The sequence below is a fragment of the Kogia breviceps genome, chromosome 11 (genome assembly GCF_026419965.1).
Source record: "Kogia breviceps isolate mKogBre1 chromosome 11, mKogBre1 haplotype 1, whole genome shotgun sequence".
Taxonomy (NCBI): domain Eukaryota; kingdom Metazoa; phylum Chordata; class Mammalia; order Artiodactyla; family Physeteridae; genus Kogia; species Kogia breviceps.
In genome coordinates this window covers 58,288,274-58,305,426 of record NC_081320.1, presented here as the reverse complement: position 1 = coordinate 58,305,426, position 17,153 = coordinate 58,288,274, and the positions used below count along the sequence as shown (strand labels likewise).

Below are 17,153 nucleotides of genomic sequence, written 5' to 3'. Positions count from 1 at the left end.
GCCCTTGCCGGCTGCGGGGACAAAGCCCCCATTGTCCTTTGGCTCGGACAGCGCGGCGGCGGTGCCCACCCTGCCCAGGCCAGCCCCGGCCAGTCCCCGCGGCAGGGGACAAGGTCGGCGCCGGGCCAGGGCAGAGGCTCCGCGGGGAAAGCGTGGACGCGCCCGAGGTTCGGGTCGCGCGCGGAGCAGGCGCCTGGTGGGCGGCTGCGGGTCTCACGGCGAGCGCGGAGGGCCGGCGGGCGAGGGAAACCGAGGAGGGAGGAGCGCGGCAGAGGGGAGGAGGGTGTGCGGGAGAGAGCGTGTGCGCGCGCGCGCGCCTGTGCGCGCACCCGGCGCCTGCCCGCGTCCGCGCGCTCCCTCTCCCCGCCCCTCGCCCCCTCCCTGCAGCTCCCTCCCCTCCTCCCCCCGCCCCGCGCTCCCGCCCAACCCCCGGAATCAGTGCAGCTGTTGCCGAGCAGGCTGCGGATTCCTCCAGTCCCTCCCTCGGCCGCCTCTCCGCCCGGAGCGAGCGCGCAGCCCCGCGCAGCAGCGCCCACTGGTCCCGTCCTGTGAGCCCCGGCCCCAGCCGCGGACAGCCCCGCGGAGTCGCCTCCCGGCCCACCCGCCCGGCCGCCGAGGAGCGGGAGGAGGACGGGACCCCGGCGCCCCCACCCCCTTATCCGCGGGAGGTAGGTAGGGGGCCTGAGGCAGGAAGATGCCAACTCACTGGGACTGTCTCCCGGGCTGGCTTCTGGGCGGCGGGAGGAGGGCCGCGGGCCCAGGCAGGGAGGACGCGGCTGTCCCGCTGTTGCCCTGCGCCTGGGAAGCGGGATGGGGGCGGGGAAGCTGTAGAGCCCGGGCGGGGGCGGCGCGGGGAGCCGGGTCTCCAGTGGCTTCTGAGTACGCGGGCGGTGCGGGGCGGGGGGCGGCGGGCTCCGCAGGGAGGCGGTCGCAGAGCAGCCGTGCGCACCGCGGCCGCCCAGCCTCATCCCTGGACGCACTGGGGCCGATTCCTTCCCCGCCTCCACCTCCACCTCCTCTCTCCAGCCGGGCGCAGCGGCCCCCGGCGCGGGGGTGGTTGCGAAGTGGGCAGACGGGAGGGTGTATTTTCGGGTGCCCTCTCTCTAGCCCCGGCTGGTGGCGAGCGGGGGCGGTGTTGACAGGGCCGAGCTCTGCGCGTAACGGTACGGGGGATGCAGCCAGGCGTGGTCCCGGCTGCGCCGCGCTGCAGCTGAAACGGAGGCGGCGGCCCGGCGCCCCCACCCCCGCCCATCCTCGCGCCCGCCCCCAGCCCCCCGCCCTCCCTGCCGTCCCTGCTCTCCCAGGGCTGGGCGGGAGCCGCCTCGGGTCGCGGAGCCGCCGCTGCGCCCGCCCTTAAGCTCCTGCCACCCTCTCTTCAACAGGTTTGTGCTAGCGCGGGGACCCTCCGGGCTTGCCTTTGGGGAGGTGGGCTGGAAGTACCTCTGGTCATCAGCCCTCACACCACGCCCGCGGCCCTCTTTTTGAGGGGAGCCTTCCCTTTGTTTTTGTGATAGGAAAGATGCCAAGTGCCTGCCGTCAGATGGGGAGGGGGGAGTGTTGTGGGCATCGGTACACAAACCGTGTCCGTTATTTTTCCATTCAAAAGCCGGGCCAGATAGTAAGTGAGGAGAGGGCGAGTATGGGGGTGCTTCGGCGGAGGAGAAAAATGGATTCGGTGAGGTTTATCTGGACGGGGATGTGATTTTTTTGGCAAGATGGATGGCTCACGGTGCCCTCGCCGTGATGCAGCACAATGCAGCAGTATCGCAGCCTCCCCTGGTTCTCGCTGGCGGGGCTTGGCAAGGCCACTCGGCGCCTGCGGCCCCCGCCGGGCCCCACCCAGGCCCAGGGCTGCCCTTGGCCGAGACCCGGAGCTGCTTCTACCTTGTCATGCAGCTTCAGCTGGATGTGGCGTCGGGAGGACCAGGTCACCTAGTTGTGAGGGGGACGAGTCTTCTCTTTGGGTAACCCCCTCCTGCCTAGCCTGTTGGGCCGTGCAGGGATGAAGGGGTTCCTGCAGTGCTAATGCGGACAGAGGGAGTCGGCCTGCGGCTGCGGACCCGAATCACATCTCCGACCGAGGGACCTGAGTCGTAGGGAGGGGCTACCGGGAGGACCGGGCCCAGTGGTGTGCGGAGGCAGTGGTGCAGTCTGTCCTGGGAGTCGCAGCGTCTTTTCCCCCGTAATTCGTAAACCACAACCCACCTCTCCATCTATTTCACCATACGTGAAAGTTGCTGTTTATTTCTTGGTGCTTCACAGCTACGGCATTACAGTACCTCCGTCTTCGATCAATACTAAGAGTAGGAATTTTTCCTGTAGGAAACCATTTTTTGAAACGAAACCATTGATATATTTTAGTTCTTATGTCCCTGAGACATTTTTAAAAATATTAACATTCAGTAAATTGTTTTAAAAAGAACTTATATATGTTTTTGATGGCTGGTAAATGGTTTCTTTAACCTGTATTTGCTTTGTTTTCGTCGTTTGCGTTTTCTGTAATCGAATACAATTACATATTCGGATTCTTTATTAAGGATTATTGGGTAAATGTGTCATGGTTGATGGTAAATTGGTATTCAGATTGGCTTTGATAGCCAAGTTAAGTCTCCAGTCATGAATAATGGGATTGTGGTGGTAACTGACTGCATTTGTTTGTTTATATGTATGTGTACTTTTTATATACATATATTTTGCAGATGTGGCGGGGGAGGGGATTGTGAAGGGTAGACCACCAGGGCCTGTGTAGCTGGTATCTGGTCAGAAGGAGATGTTCCAACATCCTCATCTATTTAGTCTGGGGTAGTACCCGAGGAATTTCCCTTCTAAATGCCACTTCTACAATTCAATGTGGGATGGCAAATGGGATACATTTCAGATTTCACTCCAGGCTCTTCTAGAATGTATAGGTGAAAAAGGGGATTTCAGTATGTTAACTGGAAGATCAGTGTTTCAAAGCAAGGGTATGTCTGCTTTTATTTTTTAAATCTCTAATGAACCCAAGTTAGTGGCATTTGATTTTATGTGGCTCTGCAGAATAGAATTGACTGCAGATTGTGTGATTTATGTGCATTATTTTCAGTAATAGAGGGCTATTAAAATGTAGAATTTTTTAGATTTGGGCTAAACCTTTGTTCTGGTTGTATAAAATCATGTTGCATTATGATGTTTGGGAGTATTCCTTCCATGGATTATCCAGACATTTTGGATTTATTGTGTTGTAAGAAAATACCCTGTGTTGATGTCACAGGAGTTTTAGCTGTTCTGACTTACCAGGTGAAGAATTCTGTTAGGTTAAGCTCTTTGTAACTCTGTTTTCTCTGGATGGACCAAAAGCTTCATCAGAGAGAATGAATGAGAAGTACTGGGGCAGTGAAGAAACTGCTGTCACTTGGACGTCTTCTCCTGTGCAGGCTTTCGGTAAAGAGCATCTCTCGGATGAGAGTAGTAACAACTGTCTGTGATGTCGCAGGAGCAAGCAACAAGACCTCACTCTACTAGTGACACATCCTTAGCAGAGACTTGGCATTGGCAGAGTTTCCTTGGAACAGTATGTGAGTGGTTATTTTGTCTTGCTGTATGAAAGTATGACTTTACATGTAGAAGTACTATTTTGAGATGGGAGGATTTTACTACTTCTAAACAAACGTAGTCCTGATGAGTGGAAATTATTCGGTGTGGTTTTTGTTGAGATAATAAGCTTTTCATTTTAACAGCATATTCTTAGAATTTTAAAGCCCAACATATATATTTTTTACATGCAGTGATGGGTTGCTCTTTTAATTATGTGGGGCCCCCCACCAACATCTGCATGATAATCAGGCCATAATTAATGTTTTGTGAATATCTTTATGGTAGTCCTGGTTTCTTCCTTTGAGACTTTTGGGAATGTAAACCATTCTCCATAAGGAAAGGGCTAATACCCCTGCTGGAAAAGCTATTTCTCTAGGTCTGTGCACGTGAGTACAACCTCTCCTGGAGTTCTCTTGTAAGTTTTCAGTCTTTGCTGTTTCTCAAAGCACCTTTTCTTTGCAAAAGACCTAGTTTAGTACTCTTGATTTTTTTCTGATAACGTGTCCTGTATCCAAGTTTTTATAGTGTAGGAATAACGTCATCAATCTCTACTTCAGGGGAAAATGAAACGGTCTCAATTAGATATTCTCATTTCTGTTTTTAAACATTACCAGAGAAGGCATTTTCATGATGTCTCTTGCTACCATAGTGAGGTGAGGTTCATGGACCAGCAACATCAGGACAGGGTCACTTATGAAGTGGGAGCTTGTTGTATATGTAAATTCTTAAGAGGCTCAGTCCTTTCCAATCAAAATTTGCACTTTTTTTTCTTTCTTTTTTTCTTTTATTTGTGGTACGCGGGCCTCTCACTGTTGTGGCCTCTCCCTTTGCGGAGCCTGTGCTCCAGACGCGCAGGCTCAGCGGCCATGGCTCACAGGGCCCAGCCGCTCTGCGGCATGTGGGATCTTCCCGGACCGGGGCACGAACCCGTGTCCCCTGCATCGTCAGGGGAGGACTGTCAACCACTGCGCCACCAGGGAAGCCCCAAATTTGCATTTTAACATGACCCCTAAGTGGTCTGTATGGACATTAAATTGAGAAACTGCTCTACTCCTTCAGCTAAAAGACCTCCATATCAAAAGGTTCTTACTAGTATCTTTTGTCTTTTGCTGACGTATCAGCATATCTTTTCATCTTGCATCACTAAGAAATTGATGCATGCATTGTAACTTATTTAATACAGAAATATTAAATAAATATTTAATTTAAAGTTCTATTATCTTTAGGTGGAAGAACTCTATTTACTGTGTTTATTTAGATTAATCATTTTTTTAGGTTCTTTTCTAAAACACCTCTAAAGTTGAAATCACAATCTCCCCACCCCTCCCCTAGAAGAAGGCGTTAGTTTTGAGAGAGCAGAACTGGAGTCCAGGAAGCTAAAGCCCTGACCATAGGGTCCCCTCTACTACCTCTGCTCTCCTCTGGCATCTTGTTCTCTGTCATCAGCTATTTTTCCTGGTGTATTCAATATCCTGACCTTCTGGTCCATTTTTTTCCCTTAAAGTTGTTTTTTATTAAGTGATTTGTATATACAAAATAATGCTCATAAAAGATATGTTACAGAATCACAAACCAATGGACACTCAGGCAGCCACCACTTAGTTCAAGAAGAAGAACCTGTTATACATTCGGAGTCTCCTATGTGCCCCTCTGTCATCCCATCTGAAGCAGCCATGGTCCTGAATTTTGTGTTTATCATTCCCTTGCTCTTTATGGGTTATCCTTTTAAAAATTCTTATTTATTTATATGTTTCAGAACTTTATATAAATGAAATTACACTTTACGTATTTTTCTGTGACTTTTCCTTTCAGATTAACATATTCCTGAGACTCATTCATTTTGTTGCTGTAGTTCATTCATTTTCACTGCTGTGTAGTATTCCACCATGGCTTATTTATTCTTTCTACTGTAGATGGAGATTTGGATTGATTTTAGTTTTTTTTTTCTTTTGCTATTATAAAAGGGCTGCTATGAATGGGTCTTCTACATGTCTTTTATTATGTATGTGGGGATACATGCACACGCACACAAACATATTATTTGTTTTTCTGTCTCTCAGAAATGAAATTTGCTGGCTCTTAGGATATATGCATCATCAACCTTACTAGATAATGCCAAACCTTATTAGATAATGCCAAAGAGATTGTATTGATTATATTCCTACTAGAAGTATACAGCTGTTATAGTTTTTCCACAACCTTGCCAGACTTCAGAATGTTGTCCAGTCATATTTGTGAAATGTTATCTCTTTGTGCTTTTTATTTGCAATTTCCCTGATTATTGAGGTTAAGTATATATTTATAGTATTGACCTTTTGGGTTCCCTCTTTTGTTAAGTCCTTGTTTAGTCTTTTGTCTGTATGTCTTTTAGATATTTTTTTATTGATTGCTTTAATGTAGATTGCCTAATAATCCCTTATGGATTATATGTGTTGCAAAACCTACCTCCCAGTTTGTGTTTTTTTTTTTTTTAAACTCTTTGTGGTCTATTTTGGTCAACAGTCACTCATAATTTAAGTAGAGTCATAATCAAGTTTTTGTCCTTTAAGGTCTGTAAGTATGATTATGATGTTGCAGAAAATTTTTCCTTAGTTTGGAAAGAGCTTGGGTTTTGGAGTCAAACAGATCTGGGCTCAAATCCTAATGCTATTGTATACCAGTGATGTGGTCACATCTAGGTCCTTGGGTTAGTTCATTACTCTTGGAATCATGATTTCCTCATCAGTAAAGTTGAAATAATAATACTTCCTCATACAGTTGTGAGATAGCAGTGTACGGTGCTAGGCACATAGTAGGCGTTCAGCTGTTAACAGTTCCATTCCTTTCTCTTTGGACTACCCAAGCTATACAAGCCACTGACCCCTCTTGGAGTGCTTTCTCAAAACTACCTTAACGTTTTTATGTCAAAAGAGCTGTTATTCGTTTATTTTTAAAAATTCTGTGTTACCAATGGAACTTTTATATTGATTAACAGAGGCTGCGCAAGACCACTTAGTGGAAACCCTTTGTCAGTTCAGTTTCCTGTTCTTGAAAGTAGTGTAATTATAGTTCTTTTACCAAGAAACATTTATATGAATGTTATTCCTTTGCTGCTATTCTAAGATTACTTTGCAGTATGGTTTTTAATGCAGTAAATAACTATTGGGTACCTTCTGTAGCCAAGACTTGTCATTGGGTTAGGATGATGGTGGTGTGGGCTGGCTTAAAGCTGGATAAGAATTAGTTCCTGAATCCAAGGACTTTATACTTCTAATGTATAGAATATACTCTCAAGCTGCCTTGACCTCTCTGTGAGCCTCAGTATCTTCATCTGCAAAACGGTGGTATGACAATTTCTGTCACAAAGGATTATGAAAGCTAAGTGGGATAATCCAGTGCCATCACAATACATTTTAATTATCATAAAACGTAGAATTTTTGCTTAGTTTCTCTTACTTTTATGCTTCCTTTCAAATAATTTGATTTATTCAGGAAAGACATGTTCCAGTAAACAATACCATCATGCAGATAAATAATGCTAAGTCTATATTAAACTTGTCCCTATGTCTAATTAGTAGGAAAAGCAAACATGATTAATACTTATTTTTAATAAATAAGAAAACGCTAAAACCCTAGTGCTTAGGGAAAGATAGGAACATAGTTTGTAAAAGAAGATAACATAGAAGCCAATAACCGTATTCAATTGTTCAAACCCACCAGTAATATGAAATAAGAACTAAAACAATTAGATTAATTTTCCACTTAAATTGGTAGGTAATGCTCTCTGGGATGCTGTGAGATTGGGCCTCTGCATCACCTGTTGGGAGAGTATTTGGATTAATACAAACTGAGAGGAAAACAGGGGGTCCTATATATATAAAACAGAAAACTTAAATGTTTATGCCTTTTGGGCTGAAATTCCCCTTGTAGTTCTGTAATCTAAAGAAAGAATTAAAAATAAGGACAGGCTTTTGAGCAGGGATTTTCTTAGCAATATTAATAGTGGAAAAGCAAATGTGGCATAGTCAAATAAATTATGGCACAGGCATAGTATGGAATTCAATGTACTGCTTAAAATAACGGTTTGTTAGAGTATTACTGAAAAGGGAAAATGCTAACAATATAATATTCATTGGAAATATCTGTATGCAAAGCTGTACAGTATGGTATAACTCCAGTTCTATTATATTAAAGACTGGAAGGAAATACATTAAAATATTAATGGTTGCTTTGGATGGTGGGTTGATGGGTGATTTCCTTTCTTATATGAAAGGAAATTCCTATGACTTAATGTTTCTCATTTGGAGTTTTGAAATAGTTTACAAATAGAGAAGAGTACAGTAAAAATAGACTACCATGAGGATCATTTTTAAAGTAATAAAGAAAGCAATCAACCATTTAGTTTTTTAAAAAGAAATGAAAAAAGTAAGCCTGGCCAATTGTAGATTATTGTTAGGGGATGGTTTAAGACTCCGAAGGGTTGTCATATCTGTCCTCTGCACTTATCTAGAGCAGTGGGAAAACATCAGCATCTGTAAGTCACCTTCTGAAGGGTGTGGATCTGAGAGGGGTAAAGCATTTAGATGTAGTGGAATGATAGCTTGACACCACTAATATGGGTCAGCTTAAAGAGTGGGGAAGAACAGGTTTCTTTATTGTTTCCAAACTGCACACTTGTGTCATGAGAGCAGTGGAATTCTGTGACATATTTGTTCTCACTTGTAGAAGCCCAAACACTGCTGCTGGAACTAATTTTGTAACCATTAGACCATCAGGTTTCATTGGTATTGGTTAGAAATGTAGATAAAATTACAAGTGAAATACTGTATGCTAACACATATATATGGAATCTAAAAAAAAAAAAAAAGGTTCTGAAGAACCTAGGGGCAGGACAGGAATAAAGACGCAGATGTAGAGAATGGACTTGAGGACACAGAGAGCGGGAAGGGTAAGCTGGGGCGAAGTGAGAGAGTGGCATGGACTTATATACACTACCAAATGTAGAACAGATAGCTAGTGGGAAGCAGCCGCATAGCACAGGGAGATCAGCTCCATGCTTTGTGACCACCTAGAGTGGTTGGATAGGGAAGGTGGGAGGGAGGGAGATGCAAGAGGGAAGAGATATGGGGATATATGTATATGTATAACTTATTCACTTTGTTATAGAACAGAAACTAACACACCATTGTAAAGCAATTATACTGCAATGAAGATGTTAAAAAAAATTATGAGTGAAAATTTTAAAATAAAAATGACTCGAGATTTAGATTACTTCCAATTAATGGTTTCTCAGCATTTGGGAATATTCAAGCTAAGAGTGGGAGGAATGAATTTTAATGATATCCTTCCTTTTTTCTTATGAAAAATTCTTATATGTTATATATGACATTTATGTATGCATATAATGATATCTAGTTTATCTGTCTATCACATAAATGAGAAAGAGAGATGTATGTGATTGAGAAAGCTCTACCATGAAGGGAGACAAAGGGCTATTTTAAGACTTTTTAAGTGGGGAATTTTATAGAGATAGTATTTTGAAGGAAGGTGAATCCCAGCAATGGGTCACTTTGTCCTTAGCTGGTGAGGGAAATGTTTGAGAGGAAATAGTACTTTCAGGTTTATGGTCCATGTCCTCAACTGTACTGGTACTTTGTAAAATGTAGCTTATAAAAATGAACTAATTTACTTTGAGGAATTTTGCATTTTTTCTGCCATGAACTTTAAATGGTTGATTGAGGAGGGGTTCAGGTGAAGTGTGCTTTGAGATATGAAAGTAAGATGTTATAACTTCAAGATTGCTTTAAAATTGGGCCTTGTATATAGGCATCATAGTTCCACTCTTAGTGAACTCTAAAGAACCGTTTGACATCTCTGCTCTAGGATCCTAGAGTTCCTTGCTGGTTCAGATCTTTAACATATAAACTTGAAGCCGTTACTTAGGCAGTAAACTCTGTATCAGAATATAACTACGAATTTTTATTTTTTTTATTTTTGGCTGTGTTGGGTCTTCGTTACTGTGCGAGGGCTCTCTCCAGTTGCGGCGAGTGGGGGCCACTCTTCATTGCGGTGCGCGGGCCTCTCACTATCGTGGCCTGTCTTGTTGCGGAGCACAGGCTCCAGACGCGCAGGCTCAGTAGTTGTGGCTCACGGGCTTAGTTGCTCCGCGGCATGTGGGATCTTCCCAGACCAGGGCTCGAACCTGTGTCCCCTGCATTGGCAGGCAGATTCCCAACCACTGCACCACCAGGGAAGCCCAGGGAAGCCCACTACGAATTTTTTACTCAACAGATGAAATAGGATGAAATTTAGAATGACATATAAATAGAGTTTATTCTTTTGAAATATTTATGTTCAGTGTTTAATTTGTATAATTAAATATGTCTCTGCTTAGTAAGTTCATTAGCCTAACAGTGGTTATCTCTGGGTGATGGGATTGTTGAGGAGTTCTAATTTCATCTCTCCATATATTCCAAATTTTTTGAAGATACTTACCAATAAACTTTTGATCTTTATTAAACATATCCTAACACCATAACAAATGTCATTTTAGCTGGATAAAAACTAATGAGTGAAATGATTAATCAGCTAAATATACCCTCTGCTGTTCAATTTTTTTCTACCAGGGCTTTCAGAAAGGCAGCATTAATAGTACTGAAGGTGTAAAGAACGCCGAAGTTTTGAAAAGATTTTTCCATTCCTCATTTAAATGTGCAGTTTGTTAGAGCCTTGCCATTTCCGTGGAGTGTGGGAAAAGATGTAGAAACTGGGACACAAGGGAGCCTGACAGAAGCATCATCCGGGCAGAGACCAGCCTCGAATGGCTACTGCTTTTGGTTCTGGATGAAATTTCTTGTTGTTTCCCTACCCTCTTGGATGGCTGTTTCAGGGATAATTTTTGTCCTGGTGTGTTTGCTTCAAGGCCAAATCTAAATGTTCAAGGGCTACACATTTTTCCGGAATGTTCTTCACCAGCTGTACAGAGTCTTTGAGGTGGGATAATGCATATTTTTATCACGGTCTAGGGCTTTTTTTTCCCCCCTTTTATCTTACTTAAAGGGGAAGAAAAACCTAGATTCTTCCCTAAGACAATACTTATTATTTTTCTCTGCGATGTTTAAACATTTTCCATTGCATAGGAGTGCTTTTATAGGGAGAACAATCATCTTAAAAATTAAGATGTTCATTTTCTTCACCTTTTAGAATCCCTGAATTTTTTGACAGTGTCTGCTACTATATACAGTATGTTAGGTTTTTTCTGAATAGTTTATGTAAAATATATATTTTCAAAAAGGTATAAATTAGCATAAAATCATCATAACATAACAATTTAACAAATTTCAAAATAATATTTCTTACTAAAATAATAAATATTGTAGAGCATGGAAAATAAAAATGAACACAAAGAAGAAAATTAAAGTCACTGACCCCATTCAGTGACCCCAGAGACATGCAGTTATCGTTTTGGTGTTTGTCTTTTAAACCTTTTTTCCCTCTTTACATATTTGTTCATCTCATGAATAAGGGTCAGTCCTCAAATCTCAAGCTAAAGATGTAAAGTTTTCACAGTCTGAATAATCCCTTGATGTTTATCACCCTTCCAGTTGGTACATGTAGCATGACAGAACATAATATCTTATTACTACTGGCCATATTTAAAACTGTGGCTTATGGATACTGTCGGTTTCCCTGAGTTGTTTCAGTGGCGGGGTGTTAAGGAAAATGGCAGAGATAGAGAGAACCCCAAATTTGCTTATTGTAGAACTTCTCTTCTTTAAAAAAATTGTTTTATAGTGGAAAAGTACTAGAAATTAAGCTATCATTAGATAATGTGTGCTTTCTGTTTGTTTTGAGAGGAATTCCCATCAGAGACATCTCGGTATGCTTCGGACAACATCTGATTTTACTTTTGTCTTCAGATTTCAGAGTCTTTGGAACCAGCTACCCTATAAAGTGTTGCAAATGGAATGGATGTGGTTATTATAATCTTGGTTTTAAATGTAATAAATTTTACTGGGCTGGGTTTGGTTGTAATTGTTGAAAGCATACAGTATAGCTCAGCTTTCCTAGGGTATTTGTATCAGCTGAACTCTTTAAAATTCTATCTTTGGATCCGGGATCTATTTCAAGGAGAAAAAGCAATATACATATTTGATTATGCAAACCAGTTTCTTAAGCCGTGGGACCTCAGATGGTTGGATGTGATGCAGGTGACTTGCTGGCGCTTCTTTGTTGCCTTAATCCTAGTATAGTTGGCCTCTTCCTGAAGAAGGTGCTAAAATGGTTTCTTCATGTGTTGAGGGAAAGAGGGAGTGGCGAGAGGGAAGAAATACCCTTTCATTGGAAGAGAAAGAAAGCCCTTGCCAGCAATTTCTGTGAGGTACTTTGTGGTTGTTACTGGTCTCACTTGGGTTGGTTGGCCACAAGGAAAAATGGCAAATGACCTTCTTCCCAGGGTTAAACACTAAGGCCTGTGGTGGCTCCTTGCACAGTTGAGAGGGGAAATCTGAGCTGGGCCTGGTGATGGTTGGAGCTGGGCTGTGTGATGGATGGAGCAGGGTTGGGTGATGGAGCTCAGGTACACTATGGACTTCCTCTCTCCAAATGAGGGATTGTTCAGAAACTCCCAACCTAGTGGGGAGTCATTTTCTTTGAGGGTGGCCAAAACCCATCAAGGGAAATGTTTAATGGTTAATGTGCCTGGGCTGACTGAAGCCTGGAGTAGGGAGGGAATCTCAGCTTGACCTACAGGCAGCTGCAAACGTTGAGTCTTGGCACCTGGGGAGGCACTGAGCTGAGACAGTGCCCAGAGTCTGGTCCTCGTGCCCCAGGTTAGGAAGAACAGGAGGCTTGAACGTAGCCTTATCTGGACCTTTGACTGGATGAGCACACCTGTCTCTATTTTAGGAGGCGAGTGGTTAGAGATATCAGTCGGGTAACTTCTCTGAAAGGGGCCTGGTCCTTCTCACAGCGAGGTTGACAACTCTGTGCTGCCAGCTGTCCTTAAATACCCGACTTATCTCCTGGGACGGAGTTGAAGAAGCACCCTGATCCTGGAGCAGAGACATTTGTGTGCCATTTGAGCAGAAGAGAAACCAGTGCACACTTTGTATTTTATTCTTTAAGGTAGGTTTTTTTGTTTTTTGGGGGGGGTTTTTGGGGTCTGTTTGTTTGTTTTTAAATCAACACCCACTGCCAGAAGAATTCCTGAATTTCCCTGATAATCAGGATGATTTCTCATTTCGAAAGACTTGTTTTGCTTTTTAAGTATGTGTTCCTGACATTAAGAACATCAACTTTCATCCTAGTTCTAAAAGTCATTGATTCAGAAAGGGTGAAAGTTTAATTAGACAGCAGGCTAATTTATTGTCTTGTTCCTGAGGAAGACTGTTCTTGTCTGTCAGTTGAATTTTATATATATTGATATATAATTTTATATATATATATATATTTCCAGTTCTGAAGAATGATTTTGTTAGTGTATGTTTGCATGACTATTTTCTCAATTATAATATATTTTCCTTTGGACTGTACCCTTGTTAAAGGAAACTTGTTCACATGAAATAAATATATTTTTAGTGGGTCATGCTTGAGAACTGCTTCTCAGTCTTCTCAACTTTTGAAGTCAGTAGTTTTTCAATGTAAAGCCTGTATCGATAGCTGGCCCATCACTGGAATGTTGTGCAGCTGTGCAGACCATGAGGAGCAAATGTGCTAATTAAATATATTTTTTTAGCAAGAATGGAATGTAACAGCATGTGGTTAACCATTCCAGTTTGTTTTTGAAGAGGACTTTTTTTTTTGGCCAAATATTCACAATTAGAGAGTACATTGACTTAGAGGATGTAATGCTGTGTTAAATCATTCTTTTCACGGAGGTAATGGCACTCATTAAGTCCTGAGATTATCCTTTAAAATACACCGTGATTAATAATCTGCCTCAAAATGTAGGCAGTGGCTGCATGACTAGGGTCTAGCATCTGTAGTCGGCATTTGATCTTGTTTTTTTCCCTCTGTATCAGTTCTCCTTCCTTGGTTGGTGAGTGTTCAGTCTTTCTCTGGGCACTGACACACAGCATTTCCTCCCAGTTTGAACAGTATTCTGATACTTGTTTTGGGGACCCATGTGAATTGGATCATTTGGATTAAGCTGCATCCACCCAGATGGTGCTCTGATTTTTTTTTTTTTTAGTCAGACATTGTTCAAAGTGAACGGATGGGAATAAATGGCAGGTTGGTTGTGTAATGTGGCAACATCTTACTTAGTGTGTCTTTAGAGATAAGTGGGGTGAGATTCCAGCAAGGCTGTGCATAAAAAATTAGAATGTGTTGGAGAACTGCCAAGAGATTGGGAGCAAGCTGTGTGACAAGCACTGATGCAGTTTTGTCCTGCCTTAAAATAGCTACAGTTTAACAAAATATCTTGAAACTTGTCATTTCACTTGAGCAAAGAATTGGAATAGAGGTGGTAGCTTTCCTCTTTAGCAAGGTTTATTTTTATTTATTTATCTTTTTGTTTCAGTGATCTTAAATCTTGTGACTATATGGAGGAAAACACTTCTGTGTAACATCAAATCTTGCATGGTTTTACCTGGACTAATGAGTAACGCATTCTCCCAGACTTCACGTGGAGGTTCCCCTGCCCCACCTACTCCACTCACTGCAAAATATGCAGTCTTTGTTGTTTGAATGAAAATTGGGGCCCCGAAGGTTTAAAGAAAAGTCCTATATTTTATATATCTGATTGTCATTTGTATATGAATTATTGATGGTTGGATGCCACAACATTGTAGAAGCAGAATAAAAGGCATTTGGTTACTGTCATGCAAAATCTTATTTTTTTCTTTGCTTACTCACTGTTGACTTTTTGACTTTTTTGACTTCATGTCATTGGCCGTTTGTCTGCAGTACTTGATTCTTGTGTGTAATTGGTTTACTTCCTGACTGTGGTCTTTCAAAATTGTTTTTAATTGCAAGGCTTGTTTTTTTAAGTCAGCATGGTAGAAACAAGGTGGGGGGGGGGCGGGGCTGTGCAGTCTTTAGGAGGAGCCCCGTGTGGGGCGCTGGGAGCCTGATGGGGACATGAACAGCGCAGGCGGGGTTGGTGGGTTGGGTGGCTGGGTGGAGGTGGGGGCTGCCTGTGGGGATAATCCAAAGAGTTTGGGTTCTGTGAAGATGAAATTTTTAAAAATGCAGTATTTGGATTACTGAGTGGAACTAAAATAAGAACAGAGGATGTAGATGTTAACTATGACAGGAAAACAGTGAGTGAACTTTTATCTTAAAGCACTTATATACAAACCAAGTTCCTAGTAAGAATTTTCTGAAAGTTGTTATTAACAGATATCTTAATTATCCTCTAATTTAAAGTCTGTTAGAAGTTTGGACTTGGACTAATTGCTATAATTTTATAGCTCTTTAGAGTGCCCCGCAAATGGCTTTGTTTCTTTTGTTTTGCTGTCTGCAGATCTATTATATTTTGAATTTTGCTTTGCCACTTTTTGTATCTTACATATATTTCAGAGGGCTTCTCCTTGTTTGGAAACATTATTTCTGGCTCTATGTAAGTGCCTCATACAGAGATTTATAGTTTATAATTATTAGGTCTTTGGTCAGTAAAGTTAAGGTTACTTTTCTAGGTGTGTTTTCAGAATCTGTAAAAAACATTTTGTTTTTTTTTACAACATGAAAAATATTTTGTAGAAAATGTGGAGATACTTAGCTTCTCAGAAGTATTGGTCTTTTTCATTCTTAAATGGCAAATGACTTCTCTATGTGGTATGGTTGATGTATTGGAAAATTTCTTTATGATTTCTAAACTTTTTAAATTACGCGTTTGCCTTTCCCTTCTTTTACACATTCCCTGTTTTTTGAAACATACTCTTGGATAGCCATGTTGGTAAGTTGAATTCAGAAGGTGTGAACTGTGAGCCAGAGCCACCAACCAGTTCCCTTTTTACTTAACACACTGTTATCTGATCTGCTTGTGAAACTTGATTTTGGGTTATTTTCATCTCAGACCATTCTTTTAATCTTGCAAGAGAGTTCAGTCATTCAGTGTAAGCAGTGAAAAGCCGGCAAAAAGTAAAATATTTGAATATCCCTTTTCTGAATTATTGTCTAAATTAGAAAGTCATTCATTTTAATTTTATACATGCATACAACATTGTATCTCTCTTTGTATGCCTTGTATTGCCACAAGCTTATAAGACTAGCAACAAATAAGGTTAGCATTTAAATTATTCCAGACATAAAAATTTACGGAATTTGCTTATGTATGTTGGGGGACACACAGAACAGACCCAGGGTTTTAATTGGCTCTTTGTGCCCTGTGAAGGCAGATGGAAACGTTACAGAAATCTGCTGCAGATGGCAGTGGGGTGGACAGGTGAGGACCACGTGGAAGTTCATACCAGGGGTAGGTGGAGCAGTGAGTTGGTTTATGAAATGCTAGCTGTCTTAGATGTTTCTACAGCTGTTGTCAGCTAGCTGAAAATAAATTGAACTTGTTAAAATGGTAAGAGTTTTGCTGTTTGAATAGGTTTAGATAAAATATTGCTTCAGATGCCTATAAAGATGTCTATTGTTAACATTATTATTATAATAGAAAACAAATTGGTAGTAACGCAAATGTCCATCATTGGTAAGTTAGAGGAAAGAATATTATGGAGGCAGTACAATATAGTGGTTAAGAGTGCTCACCCAGGGGCTACCTGGGTCTGGATCCCGACTCTCCCATGGATTCACTTTGTGACCTTGGGCAAGTCATTAACCCTACTCTGTCTCAGTTTCCTCATCCATAAGATGGGCACAATTGTAATACAGGCCTTAGAGAGTTATTGTCAGGATTAAATATGTTAATGTAAGTAAAGTGATTAGTCTAATACCTGGCAAATATATAACTATTGGTTATTATTATACTGATAAAATATTATTATTGAAAACCTAATAACATAGAAAAGTTTTTAATATGAGGGAAAAAAAGCAGAGCACAGTATTATATAAATGGTATGATCTCAACTATGTACAAAGCAAAGAAAAAGAGATAAGAAAATACTCCAAATATTAATTTTGGGAGAGAGTGGTAGGATTACTTGTGATTTTTATTTTTGTCTCCATGCTTTTCTGTACTTTCCAGTGTTCTACAATCTGTACGTCTTACTTTTATAATTTGAAAAAATAAACTTTTTTTGGAAAAGTGAATGTTATCCTTTGCAAGCAATTTGTATGTTAATTATAAGAACATCCTGTTTATTCTTTAAAAGCTCCAGGTCTTCCATTTGGCCAAAGTTTGCCCCCTTTTGATTCTACAATACTTTCACATTCTTACAAAGTGCATTAGAGTAATGACACTCCAAACTATTTTTTAAAAAATTTCATAGTTCAGGTGTTTCTACTAATTTAGACTAATGGTGTAATAAAAAGAATGTAGACAGGTATAGTTATATGAAAGCTGTTTATTACTGGTATGATCTTAGACGAATTATGTAATGGAATTTTGGTTTTCTCATGTGAAAGGGAGATGATGCCAACAGTTATCATTTACCAACTATCACAGTGTCAAGATTAAAAGCAGCAATCTGTACACTTTGTTTCTCAGG

The 17,153-nt window shown here is 41.6% G+C and overlaps 1 protein-coding gene across 8 annotated transcripts in view; it reads left to right on the top strand.

Annotated features, from left to right (window-relative positions):
- The first annotated feature begins 436 nt into the window (after nucleotides 1-436).
- SPTBN1 (spectrin beta, non-erythrocytic 1) overlaps nucleotides 437-17,153 on the top strand; it is a 193,492-nt gene continuing 176,775 nt past the window's right edge. For 3 of the 8 annotated variants that reach the window (XM_059078921.2, XM_067007591.1, XM_067007598.1), the window contains exon 1: nucleotides 437-668. The gene's annotated coding sequence lies outside the window, so the exon portion shown is untranslated. Of the gene's footprint in view, nucleotides 669-874; nucleotides 1,383-3,472; nucleotides 3,555-12,459; nucleotides 12,679-17,153 lie in introns of those variants that run through there. The other 5 variants (XM_059078924.2, XM_067007592.1, XM_067007595.1 and 2 more) reach the window with 4 other exon arrangements.